This window comes from Papio anubis, chromosome 8 (genome assembly GCF_008728515.1).
Source record: "Papio anubis isolate 15944 chromosome 8, Panubis1.0, whole genome shotgun sequence".
Lineage (NCBI taxonomy): Eukaryota > Metazoa > Chordata > Mammalia > Primates > Cercopithecidae > Papio > Papio anubis.
In genome coordinates, this window is record NC_044983.1 from 122,240,059 (window position 1) to 122,256,126 (window position 16,068).

Sequence of the window (16,068 nt, forward strand, 5' to 3'; positions counted from 1 at the left end):
AAGATGAAGAAAGTTGAGGTCCCACCACTTAACTGTTTGACCAAATGAATGTAACTTAATCTCACCAAGTTTCCATTTCTGCCCCTGTAACTGAGGATAGTACTATCTACTGCCTATATTACCCAAGATTATACGTGTAACCCTGCTTTGCAAACAGTTAATTGAAAACTGCAGTACACATGAAAAGGTGATTATCTAAAAATGCTCAGTGTTGCAACTTCAAGAAAAAATATCTTCCTGAGTTGAAAAGCAGAAGTGTTAAGGATTGGGTGGAAATTTTGCTTAGATGTATCAATTTGTAACAGGGTCAGGTCTGGGAAAGAGTAAACCCATGAGTCTTTTCTTCTGGCTTCATAAGCTTGATCAACTTGTCCTTGTGAAACTCTTAAGCTTCCTGTAAGTTGATTTTTTAGCACATTTTTCTTCCTACTCTTCACCTAGTTAAGCCTCATTCAGTTTTCGTATTTCAGTTTAAATATACATTCGTGCATGCATTCCTTTGATTCCCTCCTCCCACAACCAAGTAATGCCCTGCTAACCCATGGTATCATAACATACACACTTCTTTTTTTATACAAATCATTTTATAATCATTTAGCAATTTTTTTATTATTATACTTTAAGTTCTGGGATACATGTGCAGAGTGTGCAGGTTTGTTACATGGGTATACACATGCCATGGTGATTTGTTGCAACCATCAACCCATCATCTACATTAAGTATTTTTCCTAATGCTATCCCTCCCTAGTCCCCCAGCCCCCAGACAGGCCCCGGTGTGTGATGTTCCCCACTCTGTGTTCATGTGTTCTCATTGTTCAACTCCCACTTATGAATGAGAACATGTGGTGTTTGGTTTTCTGTTCCTGTGTTAGTTTGTTGAGAATGATGGTTTCCAGCTTCATCCATGTCCCTGTATAGGACATGAACTCATCCTTTTTTTATGGTTGCATAGTATTCCATGGTGTGTATGTGTCACCTTTTCTTTATCCAGTCTATCATTGATGGACATTTGGGTTGGTTCCAAGTCTTTGCTATTGTGAATAGTGCTGCAATAAACATACATGTGCATGTGTCTTCATAGTAGAATGATTTATAATCCTTTGGGTATATACCCAGTAATGGGATTGCTGGGTCAAATGGTATTTCTGGTTCTAGATCCTTGAGGAATTGCCACACTGTCTTCCACAATGGTTGAACTAATTTATACTCCCACCAACAGTGTAAAAGCGTTCTTAGTTCTTCATATCCTCTCCAGCACCTGTTGTTTCCTGACTTTTTAATGATTGCCATTCTAACTGGTGTGAGATGGTATCTCATTGTGGTTTTGATTTGCATTTCTCTAATGACCAGTGATGGTGAGCTTTTTTTCATATGTTTGTTGGCTGCATAAATGTCTTCTTTTGAGAAGTGTCTGTTCATATCCTTCACCCATTTTTTGATGGGGTTGTTTGCTTTTTTCTTGTAAATTGTTTAAGTTCTTTGTAGATTCTGGGTATTAGCCCTTTGTCAGATGAACAGATTGCAAAAATTTTCTTCCATTCTGTAGGATTCCTGTTCACTCTGATAATTTCTTTTGCTGTGCAGAAGCTCTTTAGTTTGATTAGATCTCATTTGTCAAGTTTGGCTTTCATTGCCATTGCATTTAGCAATATTTTTAACGCCTTTCCTCTTAACTAGATAGTATTCTTCACAGGGGCAGGAGCTGTATCTGTTTAGTTCACCTCCGTATTTCTAGTACCTACTGCAGTACCTGACATGAGTTAGGTGCACAACAAATATTTGTTGACTGCATTTAACACTAGATTTTTTCCCCCTAATCCTTAAGCTTGATATGATGTTTCATACAGTAGCTCCTGCTATATTCTTATAAGAATTATTAAGGATGGTAACATCGGAGAGGAAGTCCTAATTTAATGCCTGTATTCTACTGAATGGAAAACTGAATCATAAGAAAGGAAATGACTTGTTGAATATCAACAAGCTAAATAGTGCTAAAAGCTCAGAACTCAGTTTGCTGACTCCTAACCCAGTGTTCATGTTGTTGGATCATGTCGTGTGAATGGCATTTCCAGAGTTTCTGAGTGTTACTCTATAAGTCAGGGTTAGCTTCAACTATGTGCCAGGCAAAACCCCAAAATCCAGTTTAGTTTGTTTTTAAGATGGAGGTTTATTCCTCTCTTAGGCAACATCTGAAGGAGTCATATTCAGGACTAAAGTCTTCCTAGCTTTTACTCTTTCACACGTAGCTTCCATTCCCAAGTTCATCTCATTAACCAGGCTGGCCCTTCCAGCCAGCACCCAGGGAGAAAGGGGAAGGCAAGAACAGCTCCCTCCCATTAAGGACATTCCAGGAAGCCACCCTCAGCACATTGCTCACACCCCACTGGGCAGAACGTGTCATGTGGCCACATCTAGTTTCAACAGAGGTGGGAAAATGTTCATGTTTATTTTAGGCAGATACATGCCCAACTGAGAAAAGAGACTTCTGTTACTTAGGAAGTTCTTTTTTTGAGATGGAGTTTTACTCTGTCACCCAGGCTGGAGTGCAGTGGTTCACCGCAACCTCCACCTCCTGGGTTCAAGTGATTCTCTTGCCTCAGCCTCCCAAGTAGCAGGGATTACAGGCACCCCCCAACACACCCAGCTAATTTTTGTATTTTTAGTAGAGACGGAGTTTCGTCATGTTGGCCACTCTAGTCACCAACTCCTGACCTCAAGTGATCTGCCTGCCTTGGCGTCCCAGAGTGCTGGGATTACAGGCGTGAGCCACTATGCCCAACTGGAAGTTCTTCTTTTTAATCTCTGGGTAGGATTTGCGAGGGCCGAAATAAGAGTTAAAAAAAAAAAAAAAAGAAGAAGAAGAAGAAGAAAAGAAAATCAAAATACTTGGAAGTACTCCCATGACAAAAATTTCACATATTTTATTCTGATGACATTTCAACATGTGTTATCTCAGGAGAGATACGTGAATCCGTGAATTTTGCCTCTGGATTGACTCCCTTGTGAATTAAGTGTGAAACTGAAAATTCACAGCACTGGTCTCATAAAATATTTTTTCTCCATTCATACATTAACTTACTAATTCATCCATTCATTGACTGAACATTTATTGAGGGCCTGCTAGGTGCCAGGCCCGCATTCAGTTTCTAAGTGTTAAAGCTGGATGAACACATCCTGACTCTTCCACTCTGTAGGCACCATTAACCAGGTGCTGACTGAGCCATGCAGCAACCATCTGAAACGTTCTATCATCTCAGCGATCTTAAACTTTAAAAGCTAAGGCTGGATTTCCTAAGAGAGGATTACATTGTTTTTTTAGATGCTGCCTCTATAAAATGCTATCTTGCTTCCTTACGGTGTGCCATATTGCAGGGCAAAGGACTTCAGTTATGTGTGCTTAACCTGGGGTCTGGCACAAGGCAGGCTCACATACAAAACTACCATGTTGTTCTATTTGTTTGAGCACGTGCCAGGCACTTTAGTTTATGGAATCACATTGAATTGTCTCAGTTGCTCTGTGAATAATCACGGTTCCATCGGGGGTAAGTTGAGGAGCCTTGAGTCCCACGACCTCACACAGCCTACCTCAGTGACCTCATTAAAGCTACCTCAAATATCAAGCAACAGAAGTAATTTCACTGTGCTTGTACTTGCTACCTTCACAATTACAGACTCAAGGAAGATCCACCAGGCTGTCTTCAAATCAGATCAATACTTTAGTCTTATGAAAATTCTACACTTGCCATTGTTGTGAACGGCTGTACCACTATGCCCGACTTACAGAGGAAGTAATAGAGATCAGAGAGGTGAATGGCTTCCTTAAAGCCACACAGCACATAAGTGACAGAACCAGGCTGCAAGCCCCCTGCCATAGGTCCAGTTCTATTTTTCCCCAGCAATACTGTCTGAATGACTCAGTGAACTCTCAGGCAAGAAGGTGAATGCTCAGACCTCCTGGGAGCCCCCTTGAGCTCTGTCCTCTTTCTACAGAGCTAACTGTGTTTGGGCAGGATGCAGATTGCTAACATCTGTTTACAGCCAATTGTCTCTCAAACTGGGGTAATTAACCACTTGGAACTTTAGAGCAGAACCTTCTTTTAAGGTTTTCGGAGGCCCGCTCCTTCGTGTTACAGTTGAAGAAATGGTGCAGCAATGTCCCCAATGGTCACACACAGTGACCATGTGACAGGAGCGAGACAGTAGCCCAGCTCTCCTACCCACTGCTCCAAAGCACTGTTTACAGCTCCCTACGTGGAGAATGAATAGAGAAGGGAGGGGATTCATAAGGTAATCATATGAGGATGTGGATCACACAAGCATGTGTAATCATGGAGTACAAGGATCTTTTGTTCAAGTGTATTTAGAGGTTAATGCGTGAGGGCTGTGGAAACGTTCAATTAAGGCTTACTGTTAAGTGATGGAAGGACAGACACTTAAGTCATTTCTCACTCTCTCTGGAAATAGATATGAATAAGCCACTCCGTTTTCACCAGAACTGGTTCGTACCCTAGTTGTTATCAGTTACACCTTAACTACCCTAGCCAGTAATCATTTAATAAGGATTAGTTGATAATCTATTGAATGGAGGCAGGTGATGTCAGAAGGAGGATCATGGGGCCTCCTGACAGCCCACTTCATAATATTTCCTTGATGCTGGTCAGGCTTCTCAAAAAGTGTTCTTTGTGCCAACATCATATGGCAGAAAGGTCACCTAGATTGGAATCCTGTTTCCATCATGTGCTACACTCACCCCAGGATTTGAGGTACAAGTTAAACCCAGCTTCAGCTACAGGAAGCCAATGCTCACTAGAAGATGCGTGACAGCAGGGACCCTGTCTCTCTGTTCATCAGTGTCCTCAACGTTGAGTGCATACTGGACAGAAGAAGCCTTTTATACGTTCTTGTGAATAAACTGAGAGTTGTAAAAAACACTCAGGATAAAAGGGGTACTGGCGGTGAGAGTGAGACTCATTAAAAGCTACTTTCACAATAAAGAGAGTAAGGGAGAAAGAGACTCGTTGCTCAGGGCAGAAGACATAATGCTGACAGATGACAACGAGAAAACAGAGCTGTATTCATCTGGTAAAATGTGTCATCCCTGTCAAGGAGAATGATCTTCCATCTGGAAAGGGAAGAACATGGAGACAAGGATACGTGAGGAAATGCGGTGGAAGCACAGAGTTCAAGATGCGGAAGCTCCACGTGAGGTCAAGATGCAGAAATAAAAAGAGCTGATTCCCAAGGGGCAAGGACACAGGCACTGCATCAGGTACTTTAGGGATGCTACTGAATTCCTTTCTCACAACAACCCTAGAAGACAAATATTATTATATCCATTTTACAGCTGAGGCGACTGTGGTACAAAGAAAGTAAATTATTTGCCCATGGTCACCCCCTTGAATACATTATTCAGTAAGAGACAAGATTGAAAGTCACATCTAAATCTCATGCTTTTCCTGCTAAGAATTAAAAAAAACCACTAACTGTGAGTAATCTCAGAGGAACTGCAGAGGTGAACTTCAGGGGACCGAAGATGCACAAATTCAATGTTAAGGAAGAAAAGATGAATGCTACGGTGGACATCTAAGTCTGATATTTGCCCCCAAGAAAACTCTACAATTAATAATTATGTATCTATCTATCGATATCTATCTATCTATCTATCTATCTATCTATCTATATCTATCTATCTATCTAATTTCATCACTTAAAGAAGGAAGCAGTGATCACCAAGAAGTGGTATGGATTACATAAATATAAGAAGAGCTGATGTCAAATTCACCTCCTTTTCTGATAGGGTGCCAGGCTAGCAAAGCATCAGGTGCAACTGATGCCATGTGAGTCAATTTCAGCCAAGGATGTGGAAGTTTACTTCAGATGCTTTTGGAGGAAAAACTTGAGAAATGAAGGCTAGAAGATAGTAAATTTCAATACATATACATTGTATATGGGGCAGTCTTTAGCTACTGACCATATCTGTCTGTTCTTGGTGTTATATATAAAGTTTTGGCGTTGCAAAAGAAATAGCATTTGAAATATAAATTTAATTTTTATATATTTTTTAATTTTTAGCAAGGCAAGTTATTTTTATATAGAAGGGTGCACCCTTATGGGTGCAGCAATGGTAAGCGCACACTTGGACAAGGGAGGGGAAGGGGTTTTTATCCCTGACACATGTGGCCCCTGCTGCTGTGTCATTTTCCTATTGGCTAGCATTAGACTGCACAGGCTAAACTAATTTTGATTGGCTAATTTGAAGAGAATGACAGGGTGAGTGCTTTGGTGGGAGTCAGGGCAGAGCAGGTACCTGGTAATTGGAATGAGTTAGGGTGGAGCAGGTGAGTTAGGGTGGAGTAGGTGATTGAAAAAAATTGCTTTACGAGGAAGTTAAGTTTAAAAGTAGAAGGCAAAGAATTGAACATACTGACATATTAATTTTTTGAAAAGAAATTTAGAACTCATATCTAACATTGGCCTCTTTGATAAGCATTTAATTGCTTGATTGAGATGAAATCTGGGTTTGTTAAAATGCCTGGGGTCATGGGGTCAGGAGGATCATCAACTAGGAGCCTTGGATCAAGGCTTCAGTCCAAGAACAAGTGTGATAGGAGTGGACTTAATCATTAAGAAGAGTGGTTTAAGACAGGGACACAGTCTAGAAATGGCAACGAGACTCGGTGTTGTACCAAGCTATAAGTTAGAGAGTGGGGTCCAGGAGTTATGAAATGAAGCAATTGAGTGGTGGATCAGGGCTGAAGCAGTCAGCAAGGTTAACTTGAAAAGGAGTCTCCTGAGGAAATCACACTTTACCTAAGGACAGTATCCATCAGAGTTTTCAAGGATTGCTGAGCCTGCCAGTTGGCAGCGCGTACGCATGTGTGAAGACACATGTGGGTCCGGGGAGAGAGTCATGTGACTCGGGATATGGGCATCAAAGACAAGCAAGACTGATATTTAAGCCAGATAAAAAGAAATCACCTAGAGGGATTTATTAGGCAATAATTTATTAGATCATCAGTGGGCTCTTAGGTGGAGAAAAATCCGTTTGTTTCTTCATTTCTTCATTTTACTTATATACATGTTTGCTTTTCATGTCTTTCTTCCAAAAATGTTTTGAAGTCACTAAAAAGTATTTGAAATCGACTCTGCATAGGTTCAGAAGTCAGAACTAGGACAAACAGTGAATATTATTAGGAATCCATCCTGCCAGACACTGTAGCTCATGCCTGTAATCACAACACATCGGGAGACTGAAGCATGCCAGGAGTTCTAAGACTAGCTTGGCCAACATGGCGAAACCCCATCTCTACTAAAAATACAAAAATTAGCCGGGCGTGGTGGTGCACAGCTACTCAAGAAGCCGAGGCAGGAAAATTGCTTGAACCCGGGAGATGGAGGCTGCAGTGAGCTGAGATCTCATCACTGCACTACAGCCTGGGCTCCAGAGCCAGACTCTCTCAAAACAACAGCTATACAACAACAACAACAAAAAAGGAATCCATCCTAACCATCAGAGCTTCAAAACAGTGGATTAGCTTGCTGGGCAAGCGGTGACCTCCCAACCCTGGAAGTGTGCAGAGGCAAGGTGGCCAGAAGTGATGTGTGCACACACCCGTGAACCCATACACTCTCACACTCTCCAGGTGATTTGAGGAGTTGATTCATTTGGCCTACTAAAATGCCTTCGGTGCAGTTTCTGCCAATATTTAAGTCTGATCATTCTTTTATACATTTTGTTTTCAAAGTTTTTTTTTTACATAGCAAGTACAATATAATTCCAACACATTTAAGACTTCTGGTTCCAGTCATTAATGTCCTGTGCTGCTAAACCCAAGCCTGTGAGGGTAAAACTATCTTTTGGGACTTTAGCTTTAGTCAGACCTATGTTTCTGAAACATGTAGTGTTTTGTGAAATCATGAGTGTGTTCATGAGTGTATTATGAAATAATCTCCAGTTGCTTTGGAAAGAAGGCTAGAGACTCTGGCAGAACTAGGAACAAAATATACAATAAGACTCTCTCTCCAATGCCCCAGCCCCTTGCTCCCTGGTCTCCACTATTCTGCTTATACAAACCTTTTATATTCCCTGGTCCCTGTTTCCATCCATGCAAACTTGACTGCCCTTAACTACTCTCCAGCTTCTGGGGAAGGGGGGACACTATAAAAAGATGCGACTGGTAGAGGCATTTTACATTACATTGAGGGAGTTTACGTTCAATAAAAAAAGGAAAAAAGAGATAAAACATGGCTCCCGGCTCCCTGTCCAACCAAGGACAAATCAAACAGGTAGGAAATTACAACCATCAAACTCTCCCTCGGTCTTTAAAGTCACGGTCAAAACTTGGACTCTGCTATTTCTCCCAGAGTCAGGTTTGTAAGTACAAGAAAATAGATGACAGTTCCTGGAGGAAACCCTGCCCGGAGTCCTTTGAAAGTTATTTTTTTCCTTCCTCTAAGCTTTGTACAAGCACTTTCTGAGTGGTCATTCATTTCCATGCTTGTCTCTCTTTGAGAAACAAAGGAAAAAAATCCTTGGAGCAGGCACCTGGAGCAAGGTCCGAATCCTAGCTCTGCCGTTAACTGACTCTGTGGCCTTGGGCCATTCATTTCTTGGCACAGTGGGAATGGTAACCGTGTCTAACTCACGGGGTTGTCCTGAGAACCTTCATGAGATCGTGAAGCATGCAAAGCACTCAGTAAAAGTTAGCTACTGTGATGATGGAGGCTAATGACATGGGCTCTGGAATCTGACCTGCTTGGGTTCAAGTTCTTTAGGTTTGTTACAGTGCTCCATAGTTAACCTTCCTTAGTCCCAGTCTTCCCTGGATATTAAATGGGAATAATCACAATCTCTATCTCAAAGGGGTTGCTGTAAATATGATGTGAGGCAAGTGCCTGGCTTATAACACTCGGGAAAATTTGCAAGCTGGGCTCTGAGGTTTTCCAGGGTAGTGACTTGTTCTAACTTATCTCTGTACTTTCATCACCTAGCCTGGGGCTGGCACATAGTAGGACCTATTGAATTTATGAACCTTGACTCTCTTGGCTGACAATCCCCCTCCACAACCCTCCCTAAACATATACATACATGTATAAACACCATACACACCACACATTCCCACATATACATACAACATACACCCAAGACAGACACAAACACCGTGTATACCATACACAAAGCACACATACACCACACAATCACCAGGCACACTCACATACATAACAAACACATATAACACACACACATGACAAACACCATGCACACATATATCCACAATATACGCATGCCACAAACACAAAAGCACTATGTATACCACACACAACACAAATACATATATATATATCTGTATACGCATACACAAACACCATATTGGATACACCAAACGCCAGACATACACATATATACACACCACGTGAACACACTACACACACACACACATCACAAACCAAACACCATGTACATACACACATGTTCTCACCCCCACATACAAACATAATTCTCACCCCCACATATATACTATACACACATGCACACATGTGTATGCACCATTTACCTTTCAGCTGCTCTGCTGAGCTGAAGGAAGCTATGCCAGTTTCAGGGATAAAATTCAGCTACCAGTGCCTGTTGCAACAAGCATGAGGTCTTTCATCAGCTGTGGCCACCTCCCTGGAAAGGCATTCGGAATGAGTTTTAAATTTGCATTTTGGCCTGAGGAAACGGGAGTGAAGTTATGACTTTTTCCCCTTCTGATTGTCAAATAACACATTAGCCCAAGCCAAGAAGCCATTTCTCCAAATAGAGGTATAGATGAACCTGGTTATTCTTTCCAAAATTCCACAAGGCTCCATTGAATTTCATGTGTATGCTATAGTTAACAGGCATTTCTTCCTGAGAACAACAGAAGATGATATACTTTAACCAGATTTCAGAGAGGCCAGAACGTTGGACTGGAAGGTGTGCTAGAACAGTATCTTTCTTGCGCAGTGGGTCTGAAACTTTACTGGATTTTAAAATCCCCAGAGCTCATGCTGTTCATACATATTACCAGGCCCCAAACCTCAGAGATTATAATTCAATAGAGGTCTCGGGTGGAGCCCAGAAATCTGCCTTTTGGATAAGTAACCTAAATGATTCTGATTCAGATGACACTTGGAGAAACACCAGAATCCCTTATTTCATAGCTGGGGAAAACTTGATCATAGTCCTAAAAGAACTGACTCATACAGATAGTAAGTAGCAAGGCTGGGACTGGACCTCAGCTCTCCTTGCTTTGAGTTCAGTGCTTCTTAAGTAATTGACTTAATTTCATCTTCCTGCCTTTAGATCTCCAAGTATTATAGTGTTGGTTGGCTGAAAAAAGCACTGAATTTGAGAGCAGACAAGGCTTTTCTGTGGTCAGTCTTGTTCCTCTAGGAACAAGAGGTCTTCTCTTGACTGTCATTGGTTGTCACATAAGGCCACCGGTTGTCACATACTTAATTCTTAACCATGCTGGACAGATTACAATTGCAGATTATTTAAAAAGTGTTTCCACCCTGCTCAGAAGCCAGACCTATTGCTTACAGCTACATGCCCCAAATCTTCACAGACTTCCTGACTGCTTAGACCAGCTGTCAGAAAACTCCAGCCTGTTGGCCAAATCTGGTCACTATCTGTTTTTGTAAATAAAGTTTTATAGGAAAACAGACATAGACATTAATTTGTGTATTGCCTATGGCTGCCTTTGTACAAAGTTGCAACAGATCATATGGCCTGAAAAGCCGAAAATATTTACCATCTGGTCTTTTACATAAAAAATTTTAAATCCTTGGCCTAGATTGTTACTTGGGGCCCTCCCAGGGGCCATGGAGCAAACATACACGACAAATAACTTCCATGAGGCTCTGTGATATAGTCTACAAGGTCCCTCTCTACCCATAGCCTAGCCTTTATTGATGAAATCTCAGCAACCTAATGACTATCTTTCTGAACCGTCTTGATCATTTCGGAGGCTAATAACATTTTCATTAGATGAAGTGAATTTTACTTCAAGGATTTTGTTGAAGGTCTATTATATGAAAGTGTATCCTAAGTCAACCTCCATGAGACATGACAGCTTCTTCTTCTCCCCTTGCCCTTCTGCATTCTCACCTACTGTTAAATATGGTTAGTTTTGCCCTAAGTTTGCATGGGTTCATCACTTTCTTCCTGGATCCCTGAAAGCAGGCCTAGAACAGCTGGGCCAAGGGCTGAGGGCTGCTTCCAGAAGCAGATTCTTCTCCCTTCCATTTCTGTTGTTGTTGCCCAGCAACAATTTGAGAGACTTTGGAGAGTTTCCAAAGGCCTGAGGACTTGGCACAAAATGGTTTGTGAGCCATTATTGTGAATGATCCCTGAATTATATTTTTCATTGCACCTTTCAATTTCACATATGCTTGTATACTCCCATACTCCTGGGAAATTCAAATAATTTGCACAATCAGAAGAGACTTGGTGTATATACTCTTTGCCAAAGAGTTTTTACTGGGAGGTAAGAACAAAGTATGGCAAAAGACTGTCATCATGGTATGTGTTTCTCCAGGGGGCATAATTTCATAACTGCTTTTATAGGAAGACTGGTCTGATGCTTAAGCCCATGAGGTTTGGAGTTAAAGCACCTGACCGTGAAATAATACTACTGTCTACTTTATAGGTTGTTGTGTCAATGAAATCACCTTTATTTTGTAGTTTAACTGTAGTGGTCAGTGCTCTAGGAAGGCTGTCATTGTTCGTGATGATGATAGTATTATCTCCAGAAGGATTAAATTAGGGCATTACACGTGTGTTTTTATGAGGTACACAAAGTCAGAAGGAGGGTTTGGAAAGTGATAAATTAATTGCATCTATAGCCCCACTTATTGGCTTCTTGTTATTCTTGACCTTATCCTGTAATTTGTAGTCTCTGCCCTCTGCCTTTGGACAGAATTGTGCTTTTCCTTGATCACTAGGATGTTAGCAAACGTTCCTCAAGTAGACCCTTACAAAGTTCTTGAGGGTCTCTGCATCTCCTCTTCAGTGAGCTTGCTTGGATTTGGAAACTTGCCAACTACATGGACCCAAGCCTGGACTAGTGTGCTGGAGGATGAGAAGGCATTGCTGAATTGGCACAGCCAAGGTCATCCACCACCAGGCCACCCTCAAACACACGAGCTAGAAGGTCAGCCACAGTGAGCATAGCTGCCTACCTAACACTGAACTGACCACAAATGCATGAGTGAGTCCAGTCAAGATCAACCAAGCCTAGTCCAGAATAGCAGAACTTCTCAGATGATCTATAAGTTCGTGAGATATAACACATGGTTGTTATTAAAGCCAGAACATTACAAAGTGGTTTGTTGAACAGCAATGAGTAACTAATAAGAAAGCATATACAGTGTCTATTTAGTACTAGTAAATGATTAATGCAAGAAGATAATTTAAGTTTAAAATCTTGTGGGATTGTTAGATGCTTTTTTTCCCCGTACAAATGGCCATGGTCCAGAAGTCTAGAAATGAAAACCAAGTTCAACTTAGCAATTGCTTCCTTTGTTATAAATACCAACTCAGTCCATAGAGATGGTTAATTAATAAATAAAGCTATGGCTAGTCCATTAAAACTGAGGACCTATTCTGGGTATTTCCCTCTGTTACAGTACTGAAGTCTGGAAAGGAGCACACCTAATTCAGGCTAAAAATAGTACAACTAAATATCTGGAAAAGAGGACATGTGTTTGAAGGAAAATATTCAACCAAAAAAAAAAAAAAAAGTGGTTTTCTTCTTTTATAGACAACACCAGTTTCCTGAATGCCTGTGTCAGCTTTTTGGTGACAAGAAAGGATGAATAAGACACGAGTATGGTTTAAAGTGCAGCGAGAGACAGAATAGTAAATTTACAAAGGCAGAAATGAAAAGCAGAAAGCGAAGACGATATAGGTGAGCGGGATGTTGTCATCAGCTTTGATGCTATGATGCTTTGTGGATGATTCAGCTCTGGGTGATAGGGTTGAACGGTTCTGTACCTCCCTGGCAAAATTCCAGTGTTCTGAGCCTTGGCAAATAAAAGCAGTGGAGAAAGAGCTGCGAGTGTTCTCCCACATTAGACCTACAGCAAAATTGTGCGGTGCAGATTGTTCAAGTTGGTAGACAACATGTGAAAGGAATCAGAATATGCTGTAGGCAGTATACGAGCATATGTCATTCATCCATTTATTCATGCATTGCTATTATAAGATATAGTATGAGCCATAAGGGTGGCATAAAGTTTTCATCTATCCGTCAATTTAGTTAAGATATTTATTGAACTAGATACTGTGCTAGACACGAGAGATACAAAAATGAAAAGGAACATGGTCTCTGTCTTACAGGAATTTACCAGCTAGACAGAAGAGACAGGGAAAGAAACTGGCATTGAACATACTGAATGTCATCACGAAGGAGGTTTGAGATACTGCTTTTTCCTCCCTGTGAAGTCCTGAGTCCGTGGAAAGGCCGAGGGGAGAACCATCGGCAGCAACATGGCAGCTCTATTAGTGATGGAAACTGGATTGGGAAATGCAATATCACATCTGTCACCTAGAGGTTTTACCAACAATATTTCGGCCTAGAATTCAGCCTAGCACATTCAATGTACTGTGCCTACCCCACTCTGGCAGAGTGGGACAGTTGAAGCTTCCCAGAAAGGAAGAAGCTGTGGTTGCCCAGTGGAAAGCAGATCACAATGGATACTTCCTGCAGTCAGTCAAGCTTCTGGAGGTAGAGGATCAGGGAGGAGCTAAGAAAAGCAGCAGTCAAGATGAACTAAGCCCCTTATCCCCAACCCACAAGTAAAATGCTCAATCTTTCTTCCATGGGAATGAAGTCAGGGATACAGAAAGAAACCATATATGTTTCTCTCAGTGGTGTCTGTAGAAAAAGGAAGTCAAAGAGAGATGAGGGTTCTCCCCTAAAATCTGAGATAGCACAGTGGGAGGCCCTAACCTAACCTGGATTTTGGGATTAAAGAAAGTTTCACCAAGGTGAAGACACATTCTTCTGTCTCAGAGGGAGTTGTAGAGGTGAGAAAACCATGGGTTACTGGGCTTCAGACAAGACAGTGATCAAGAATTGGTTCACAAAAAAGGCATTATCTAAAAACAGTCTTGGTTGGTAGATATATTGCAAAAAGTGAAATGGCTTGGCAAACTCATTCAGTGCAGAAAATAAGTTACCTGTCATATAATAGGAAAGCCCATGTCCAAGGAGAATGAGTGCCAAATTCAGCAAGTCTGTGGAGAATGTGTAAGAGTGTAGGGGATAAGATAACAACTCCGTTTGGAGCCAGGTATTGGAGCATCTAGGATGCCAGGATACTAAGATGGAATGTGAACCTATTTTCTTTTCTTCTTCTTCCTTTTTTTCTTTCTTTTTTTTTTTTTTTTGAGATGGAGTCTTGCTCTGTCACCCAGGCTGGAATGCAGTGGCATGATCTTGGCTCACTGCAACCTCTGCCTACCTGGTTCAAGCAATTATCCTGCCTCAGCCTCCCAAGTAGCTGGGATTACAGGCATGTACCACCATGCCCAGCTAATTTTTTTATTTTTTTATTTTTAATTTTTTTATTTTAGAGATGGGGTTTCACCATATTAGTCAGGCTGGTCTCGAACTCGTGACTTCAGGTGACACCCACCTCAGCCTCCCAAAGTGCTGGGATTACAGGTGTGAGCCACCATGCCCAGCCTGAACCTGTTTTCTTTATACTCTATCTCACCTACCTGACCCCACTGCAGGATTCCAATGAGAAGTGGTGAGGTACTGGTATGAAGCAAGGGAGCTGGGGAGATGGAGAGAGGAATACATGTGAATAAAACTGGAAGGCCAAGAAGGCAGAATCTATGGGAACGAGCATGATGAGGATTGCTGAATGAAGGCCAATAGCGAGACAGTAAGATGTTTGAGGAAAGGATGATTTAAACAGAAACTAGAACATCAATGCCATGGAGACTAGTCTTCAGTTCTTTGAATACCCAGTTTAAGGAGCCAGCATTCCTTTAAAATAGAACTATTCAGAAGACAGAAAAGACAGAAAAGTGGGCAAGGTATAAAGATGTGTTGAATCTATACTTAAAGATTATGGCTAAGTTCTGAGAGTAGGTGAAGAGTGGGTGAATTCTCTCTCTCTCTCTCTCTCTCTCTCTCTCTCTCTCTCTCACGTACACACACACACACAGACACACAGAGTAGTAGAGAAAAAAGTAAAAAGAAGGTTGCCAAGGAAAGGAACTTGGAGAAACACCCCTTCTTAAGGGGCAGGGACAAGCAGAGCCTCCCTCAAAGGAAAAATAGAAGATACAGTTAGATTGAGAGATTTCCAAAGTATAGTGTCACTGAAGTGATGGACGCTAGATAGATATTTACCTGCAGTGTTGATATATTGGCATGGATATGCCCTCAATTTTATTTTTCTCCATTTTGGCTTTTCTTCTTATCTACAAAATGGAAAGCAAAATTTCTGCTTGGTGACTGAGAACCTGAATATTTAAGGATAAAAAGAATAATATTTTTAAGTACCTATCAATTGATTTTACTTTATCATTTCTGCCTCCCTGCATCTGTTTGCTAGTTTAACACGGGGAAGGGGCAGTGGAGGGCTGGGTGCTCTTTGGGGGAAGGAGGATCTCACATAGGGAAAGGCTCCTTCTCTCTGAGCCCAGAGGACTGAGAAGGATGTCAGAGATGGAGGAGAAAGGCAGCCAGGGCTGTAACCTATAACATCTCCTGCTCTCAAGGCGGTGATGTGCTGACTACATTGGGGGACTATTTAGAGCAAAGAGCTCTAGACCACCTCCCTACTAAGCACTCACAAAGTACACCAGAAGGCAGAGAAGCCAACACATGGGATCCCAGCATGGTTTAAGAGGATGGACTGGCATAGAGAGATGATTTTATTAGCAGGCCTGAGATTCCTTAGATGACATACAGCAGAAGGAAACTAGGTTTCCAGCCCTTGGGACTGCAACTGGGCCCACTAAAGTGGGATTGAGGAGATCCTTCAAGAGACACTGAGAGATGGCCTCTGGGGTCAATGTTGCTG

The 16,068-nt window shown here is 41.6% G+C and overlaps 2 long non-coding RNA genes across 2 annotated transcripts; one reads left to right on the forward strand and one right to left on the reverse strand.

Moving 5' to 3' along the window:
* Positions 1 to 9,216: 9,216 nt before the first annotated feature.
* Positions 9,217 to 14,013, forward strand: LOC110744011. The gene is made up of 2 exons (XR_002523985.2): positions 9,217 to 12,932; positions 13,364 to 14,013. It is a non-coding gene; the product is annotated as an uncharacterized LOC110744011 (long non-coding RNA).
* LOC116276408 lies at positions 9,588 to 15,473 on the reverse strand. Its single transcript, XR_004185928.1, has 3 exons — positions 15,393 to 15,473; positions 14,750 to 14,808; positions 9,588 to 9,667 (listed from the first exon to the last, which is right to left on the reverse strand). It is a non-coding gene; the product is annotated as an uncharacterized LOC116276408 (long non-coding RNA).
* Positions 15,474 to 16,068: the final 595 nt, after the last annotated feature.